The 9,242-nt window shown below is 34.1% G+C and overlaps 1 pseudogene; it reads right to left on the reverse strand.

Annotated features, from left to right (window-relative positions):
- Window positions 1–3,310: 3,310 nt before the first annotated feature.
- Window positions 3,311–4,391, reverse strand: LOC143570459 (AT-hook motif nuclear-localized protein 23 pseudogene; annotated as a pseudogene).
- Window positions 4,392–9,242: the final 4,851 nt, after the last annotated feature.

Genomic DNA, 9,242 nt, shown 5'->3' on the forward strand with positions numbered 1-9,242 from the left:
TAATAAATTGCACTATCTTTTTGTAAATTTGTCAACCACAAGACTTCAAACTCATCCCTTGGAAATAGTACGCTTTATCTAACACATTGATAGCGCTAGGTTAAAAGCACTTTGGTACTTCTTGGTTATATACTCCTTAACATTTTACACATTGTTAATCTACTGGACATCACATTCCCATTAAATGCAAATCACCCTTTTATATTTCGATAACTCTCTATTGAATCACTAGTGTTCTTATGGTAGATTGGTAGTTTCAAGTGGCCAAAATTCTGGTATACTTGCCGTAAACACTAATTAAATTAATATACAAGCCATGACTAACTTGCTTGACAAAAGACACATTTCAATCTACAAGATGGATCATCTTCATGCATTGGTAGAGATTAGATCCGATACTGCTTAAAAAGGCCTGGACGACTGCTCATTAAGAAATGGAAAATAATCCCTCAGAATGTCTTTTTAACCATGAGAACTGTTACGGGTTCTCTTGGACCTATCGGTCGATACTTTGCTAATGAACAAGACAAGATACTGAAAGCAAAATTCAAACTTGAGACTTATGCTAAAAGAATGAGGTACATACCACTGCACCACCACGGAGGTTATGATTGATAATTTTAAGTTTTAACATTCTTCAATGGAATCTTTGTTAATTATCAAGTAAAATCCTCAAACAGAAACCCGTTGATTCTTCTCTTCAACTAATACAGCAAACTTAATCCATAGCCAATATATACTACACGCATCCAGGATCGATTGCAAAAGATATATAAAAACGTTGGGGAAACAATTTCCAAACAAAAACTTTGTAACAGAACGTCAACTTTGATGATCAATAAAAGTTTAGTTACGTAACATCTATCCTTTCCTTTGATTTGTCGCTGGAATCCAATAGAAAAATACAAACAAGTAATATATTGTATCAATCATTTTCATGCCATGTCAACGATGTAACTAGAATAGTTGTTTAGCTTCAATTATTAGCAAATTATTAATAAAACCTGGACTCTAATAAGATTCCTAAGCTTTGGGAACCTTTGGCATTAGGCTATATATATATGCTTTCTGATTTTTTTTAAACGAATTTACGTTTGCGTGTCTAAATAGTGATTATTAATGGTCTCGCGTGTACCTATCATCGTGCACCAAAGTGCGCTCTCATTTGTATCATCTACAAGTCTTTAGACTTGCACAAATGATCGTCATCATTTGAAGTCAAACCCTAATCCTAAAAATAATAGAATTTGATAAGTTTGTTTATATCCCCAAATTATGAGTTGGTAGCTTTGCACCAACCACTCCTTTAATTGAAGGAATCATGTTCTCCCAACCTCTTTTGCAAATGACACTTCATTGCCAGATTGAGCTATGGCTTTTGAATAGTTTATACAATCAAATACTACTATTTATATAATACAAAAAAGGAAAAATATGTCAAGAGAAATGAAATACAAAGAACACCACTTTTACTTTTCCGTGAGGCTCAAGCGGTACTAAACTTCATCTAAACTATTCTTGATAACCCTAAAAGCATGTTATAATCGTCACAAACACATTAACAATACTTAATAATAGGAACTCTAGCTTGTGGTGCACCACAAACTTTGGTAATTAAAGATGACCATAAGCCACGTAGATGCTTGTTTATGTTGTTTAAGGATTCTAAAGCAATAAGGATGCACACTAACTATGGAACTTGTTTGTTTATTTCAACTTCAGGTGATGATATACTTGATCAACGGATGCAAATCCACTAATAGTAGACCGTTGTAATATATAATATAGTGGAGAATAAAGCACTTGAAACGTAGATTTGTTTATAAATAGTATAATTACCCATTTTGAGCACCCAATTTGAACTTATGTCCAAGAGTTACAAATGGATAGAATATAAATATGACTATGATTTAAGTCATATAATCACATAAAAATATACACTTAACTTGTTCTAGCATGGTACTATAAGTATCAGCTACGTATGTTTGCGTGCAACCGTAACTTACCAGAACATAAATTCATTGATATATTTGAAAAACGGAAAAAGGAAGAATGCGAAAAATTCTGTATTCATCAAGCAACTTCTCTCGTGATTTTATGTCGTTTTACACAAACTTAGAAATAAGCATATTGAATCCACAACCGAACATCATTTGCACTCAGTGTTGATTATTAGAAAAACGTATATATATATATAGTTATGAAACCGTCTTATGTATTACAGTTATGAAAAAAACAATGCATATATACGAAGCCATCTTATGTATTAAACTTAAAACAAAACATACATATGTATATGTTAAACACAACATGAAAGGAAAAATGTATATCTAATGAAATCTTTGGTTGTATAATAAATTTGGTCGAACCTTTTATTAACAATTAAGGTTTGGCTTGCCCTTCTACAGAAATTCTACTAATTAAGCATTTAAATAACCATGGCAGTCCATAAATTAATATACATTGATTTTATTTATAGGACTTTTAATCACCCATATGCTACCCTCGTGGGGAAATAATACTTTAGTCTAAAAACTGCATAAAGTTGGTTATCAAAACAAAGTTTCATCGAAAATCAGCAACATACTGAATAAACGTCTACTGAAAGTGTACTTAACTGATTAAAATTTTGGTAACTATGATTAAGCTAACGTTTTGTTAGGGCAGCACTTGGAGCCCACAATAGGCTTTCCATCTTTCACAATTCACTGCATGGAACCTATATTTTGAATCAAATGCTATCTTGTGTTCGTGTGTGAGAGAGAGACTAGAGAGATGAGTTACTGGAAAAATATATCATTTAAAAAATAAACGAGGTACGTGGGTATATTAAATATAGAAAGATTAAAAACTTTGAATATTGGTTTAACAAATTACTTAAACAGCAATTTAATCATGACATAAATCAGAATAATGTTTCTCTTAATCATGGCATGAACTACAGGCGGTCTTAAAACTGATGAACTGATTCTAAACATATACTTAAATATAATCATAGGTCATAATATAAAAGTCTCAAGAATTAGAAAACACACATTAGAAAACTCAAAAATTGCATAATTAATTTAGTTTTTAATTTACTAAAAACAATGCAACAGAAACAAAAACATCCAAGTACCTTAACCAATGACACATTCCTGAAAATCCCAAATCTTGCTTGAAAAGATAGATTCATCATTTAATGAGAGGTAACACAAATTTTTAAAAACTATTTCCATACATCACATTAAGTTACAAAAGCAGCCAAGAAATTAAAAAGATCCAAAGATAGCAAGCAAGATAATGAAGAAAGCAGTAGTAGTTTAATCCATTATGGATTGTTATTATTATTATTATTACCCCGTGGATAATCCACCGGCAACTGAACATTTGGAGGCATATTCACCGGCAGGTTAAAGAACGGCAGCCCGGAAGACGGGTCTGGATACGGGTTGCCACCGCCCGCAGGTCCATCTGTTTGGGAAACCTGTTGCTGCATCTGCAACCCACCAGCTTCAACTTCCTCAGCTTCTTCAAGCGGCAATCTTTCATATGCAACATTAGTAAACGAAGAAGCGATAACGATAACTGGTCCAGCTGCGGTCAACTCTCCGACCACGTTCCCACCCACTACTTGCCCTTGTCCACCAGCTAAAAATATAGTCAAACTGGTGGCTCCTGGTGGTGCTGGTGGCGGCAAGAAAGAACCCGAAAGAGATAAGATCTCAAACCTTCCATGAAGAGCCACCACAGACCCTGCAGCTGACGGCTGCCGTAGGCTAACATTTGTTACAATACCACTACCGGATAATATACAGATCCCTCTCTGCCTTCGTCTCGCATAAGTTGCTATGCAGTCGAAGACATCGCACCCGTTGCCGATTTCCAAGATGTGAGCGCGAAGCGTGTTCGCGCTCTCTCTTGTGATAATGACCGGGGGTTTTGGTATGTTTTTGGATCCAGCTGGACGGCCTCTGGGACGCCGTCCAGCTGGATCACCTGACCCCCCTCCACCACCACCAGTGAAGTTGGGGGAGACTAGAGGATCATGACCATGGTTAGTACCTTGATGGTCATGATCCTCCTGGTGGTGGTTGTGGAGAGGGGTGGTGTCGGAGAAGAGGTGGTGGTTTTCGGGTTGGGTGGTGTGGAGTTGAAGGTCAGAGAGGTGGAGTGGATGCTGATGTTGATGATGAATGTAACGTGAAGCAGTGCCTAAATCTAAACCAGCCATGGATATGATATGATTATACAAACATCAAGCAACAGAAAACAAGAAAATTATAAAAAAATGAAAGCAAGAAAATTATATATAAAAGTACGGATTTTTTTTTATTAGTGGAGGAAAGAAATTATAGAAAAACAAAGCTCTGGAAGTTGAACCCTAGATTAGAAAACAAAGGATATATGAGTACAGGAAAGGGGAAAGAGGGGGTGAGGGTGGGGGGGGGGGGGGGGCAGGGGGGGGGGTGTACGCAGTCATACATCTCAACCTAATTCAAATAGGCATAAAGAAAACAAAACACTTGGGACATAAAATTAAATATTATTACTTAGGAAAGCAAACATATGTTTATTCATTCAACTTCAAAAATATATTTACTTTTAGAAAAAGGATTATCTTAAAGAATTAATGTCAATATCATGGGTTAATATTAAGTATTAAAATTAGGACATAATACTGTGCTTATAAAACTAATTATTCACATTTTCATGTGTTTATGACTAGAAAACTGAAGTATATAGGGTTTAAACGATCATGTTTATAGATTAATTATGGTTTGTAAGATTTGCTAATATCAGATATAGGGTTCAGATGTCTGAAACATTAAAATATATAAAATTTGAGTTGAAGATTTTCTAAGTTTTGTTTTAAAATAAAATGATTCTTGTGAATTACTCTTTATATATAGTTCTTGGTCAACAAGAATAATATATTGTTCCAGATTAAAATGTATTCTATAAGCTACTTGGTAAATTAAGAGATGATGATTAGGTAGATGACAAATTACTACAAGGAGTAGATTGAACATTAAAATAGCAAAGTGAGATATTAAACAAATTCCACAAATCATTATGAAAATTTTAAATCATTAGAATAGTTTGGATGAGAATGTGTGTAAGATTAAGTAGAGAAAAAAAAATAATATTCACCTACATGTTTAAAGCTCTACCCCCAATTAATTAGCTTGTTGCAATAAAATAATGACAACCTATCAAGTTATTTCATTTGAAGGTCACCTAGCTAGATAGGCTATTAATCTTACAAATTATTTACGGATGAGCACACTTTCTTAGTTGTTGTTTGAAGATCTCTATATGTGATCTAAGTTACGGGTTACGGGTCATGATTCAATGTACTTAAACGTTTCACTAGAGGTCAAAAATTACTTGTGATCTAAGTTCAATAAGATTGCTAGGTTTCAAATAAAAATGTGTCTTTCAACTAATAATTTGCTTTAATTAGAAGTGTATTTGATTCTTCTAAGCAAACAATAACTCTTTGATAAACTATCAATAAATAAGTACACACCGAAAAAGTCACTATCCGGCTTGATACTTCTTTTTCAGGATATTTCTTCATCTAGAAACTTTTCATCAAAAGAAAACCCTCGTACCAACAAATTCCACTCTTAGTGTTCGATCAAATTTCCACACTTGGCTGCGGTCCTTTTTTCGCTCATCATTCCTTTAGACAAACACATCAATTCCAGCATGTTGATATGTACTAAGTTGTAGTCCCTCTCCTTCCAGTAAGGGCCCCTTTGAAGTTGACAACACTAAAGAAATCAATTTTGTACAAGTCTAATTTGTTGTACATGATAGCTCAGGTGATCGAAGTCCATATGGCGGACTTGGAAGAAGGCTATTAAGGATTGGCCAACGTTTGATTATAGAGTGTATGATTTAAGAAATAGTTAAGTGCTGGATTTAAGAGACTCTTGGATTTGTACTTTTGATGAAAAGCGTACATATTTTGTTGTCCTGACTAGTACATTCCATCAAACTTCATGTATCTCTCACTTTGCTGTTAGCATCAGGTTGCTAATATACTTATGAGTTCTTAAACGCTTCAAAAAATATCAAATTAGCCTTTTGTTAGTAACACGTTCATCTCATAATAATGTGTTTCACTGATTTTCAAAGTTAATTAAAAATAATAATTATGTATAATGATCATGTTGGGCATATAAAAACTAATTAAGTACAAGCTGAGAGAAACATTATCATGTAACACTTAAAATAATTAACTTGGAGTACGTTAAATTATATAAAATATAGCTAGCATCAGAATTTATTTTGAAACCGATAAAATATTTTAATAACTGTCCTGAAACGTATATAGTAATATATATACTGAAATGTATAGTTATAAACTAATGTCGCTATCATACTATTGCTATAATATATTACTTTTCAACTAATATAGAGGCTTATGATAAGTATAATAATTGTGTGGGCGTGGATTTTATATTAGCGGGGTTAACGGCTATGAAAATGGGTTCTTTATCGTAACAACTTGTAAAGCCACCAATTAGGTAAAGTAATATATGCTAGTAAAGTTACTTTTTTATAAAATTAATTTGTTTATAGAATGTATATATACTAAAGGCCTTTCTAGGTTAATTTGGGGTTTTGATTCATTTTTAATGTATCTAACTATATTATTAAAGCAAGATGATTTTTTTACATGATATCATCCTAGGGTCGTCATATAGAATCAGTGGCGAAGCTTGGACAGAGGCACCGGGGGAGCCGAGCTCAAAACGTATACAAAATTTCATAAACGAGGGGGGACTCAAATTTTCGGTCAAAAAAGGCTAAACTTACACCATGTATAAAATTTTTCAGCCGAAAACGGGTAAATTTACACTACTGCGCAAAAAAACAGGGGTGGCCTGGCCCCAATGAAGATTCGCCCCTGTATAGGATGTCACGTATATGTCATGTAAGTAGTTTCCTATTTTATCAAGCAAATTAATTATGTTATATTTGGAAATCCCAATAAATAAGTTATAGAAATATTCTAGATGAATGGGTATACATACAATTTTGTTAAATATCCTATTAGTATGTTATAAGTTAACCTTTGAATATGTATAAACATAATAATCTTAACATTTCTCCTAATCACACAGATCACTACCCAATGTTGTATATAAAGAGTTTTTAAAGATTTATGAATTGTAAAATTTTGTTTATCATTTATTATATGTAATGGATCCATAAGGTATGTTATTATGTATATCATGTAGGTCCTTAAAGCGGATCAAACAACAAAGTTCTTGTATCAATCTAACTTACTAGCTAGCGAAATTACTAGTAAGCAACTGAGATCTCTGATCTTGTTGGTGTTGTTATTACCCAAATTGGAAAGAAATAAGGAGTGGCGAGAAGGTTGGTGAGAGGATAAGGTTAACGTATTTTCAAAAGGTTGCGTTTAGTATTGATGTGTGGGGATAAAAGAATGTGTTTTTAATGTCTGATATAGTGTGGTTTAGCTATTTAAATATATCAAACACGATTAAGTTGAGATCCTTAATGATTGCAGGTGTTCGATGCTTAATGGAAGCTATTGGGATGATACCTGAGATTTAATACGAAGATGTACGAGGCCGGTAGTCAAGATATAGAGGAAAAATGAAGAAGAGCCGCAAGTTGCGCCGCCAGGGCCGCAATTTGTGGTCATGTCTGATGAGAAGGGCCACAAGTACCGATGGAGATCATGCAATTTTGGGAGAAAGGCCGCAAGTTGCGGTCCTATGAGCACAAATTGCGGCCTAGTTCGTAAAAAGACGCGAAAGTTAGGTTTTTGACCCCATATATAAATATAACCTTAGGGGCACGAAAACTTAATTTCTTCAAGATGTTTTTAGGGTTTCTAAAGCCAATTTTGAAGCTCTCCAATAATCCTAATCACCTCTTTAATCATGTTTCCTTCAAACGAATCAAGATTTAAAGGTGCTATCTCCATGAGGCAAGGCTAAACCTTCGTGTTCACTTTAAGCTAGGGTTTTGTGTAACCTTACTTTGATCATATTCTTTTTGCTTTAATGATTATGAACTTGGTTAAATTTGCCATTTAATCTTGTTCTACTTTATCAATCAATTGTTTAAACAATTTGTGTTTTTGATTATTGAATCTTGCATCACATATCTGGTTGGGTTCATCAACATTTAGGACTAGGTTCTTGTTTCATTGAACTAATAATCGCTAGTCATTGCAACCTAATTGATTTTTATAATATAAAACTGGTAATTGGGTAGATCGGGTTCAGTTGTGTCAACAATTCAGTTAGGGTATCGTTTGTCATCGCAACCAAACTGTTAGGTCTAGTAATTACTGCGAAATTGACTTATCTGAATCTGAGATTAGTTGGTCATCACATTACCTGAACCTGAAGTGTATCATTTTTCCCATAAAATTTTAAAGTTAATTAAAAGTAATAGTGTGTTTCCAAATCATATTTCTAAACTGCTTGACATCACCTGTCTGCCTAATGTAATAGTTAATTAATTATCTGTTTTACTTGCACTGTCCATTGATTCCCTGTGAAGATGACCTTATTTACCCGTACTAGTTACATGTATTTAAGTCTTATAAATACTTGTTTTTTATTAGAGCACGACATCTACATCAAGTATGTGCATGCTTCACCTTAAATAGGTGATGACAGGCCATACTAGGCTTTCATTAGGTTGGCCCAATGGGCTTTAAATACATGGCCTCGGGCCCAAATATACAATAAACAAAACCGACAAGCTAATAAAGTACATCGTAAATAGATCAAACAAATACCAAATACTAACATATAAAACGGGTCCATACAATCTCTCTTAGTCTTTAGCATTTGATCAGTTAGCTTCTGTCTTCAGTCGGTTTCGTATTCGAAACCTTCGTCGTTTTCATATATTTGATTTTCAACAAGGAAATGAACAAACATGTTGAACTTCTCAACTATCATGTCAAAGCTGTCTCGACGAACGTCTTCAACCATGCCCAATGGAGAGTTGTACAACTTCAACAGATTTCTTTACTGAGGGCAGCCAGCTCATGCTCATCAAAGAAGTGCAAGAAATGCATCCTTTCACAGTGGATCACAACCTCCCCGGTATTGTTGTCGAAATCCCAACAAATGAAATCATGAAAGATGTTGAGCAGAAACAGTTCTCCATGATATATCACCCTCCCATGTTTGTGGGTCTTATACCTCCAGGCCTTTGACGGTACGACTTAACTTGTTGAGCTTGAAGTTAGGGTA

This window comes from Bidens hawaiensis, unplaced genomic scaffold (genome assembly GCF_021521415.1).
Source record: "Bidens hawaiensis isolate Kalapana, Puna unplaced genomic scaffold, B.hawaiensis_p1.1 tig00024988_1, whole genome shotgun sequence".
Taxonomy (NCBI): Eukaryota; Viridiplantae; Streptophyta; class Magnoliopsida; order Asterales; family Asteraceae; genus Bidens; species Bidens hawaiensis.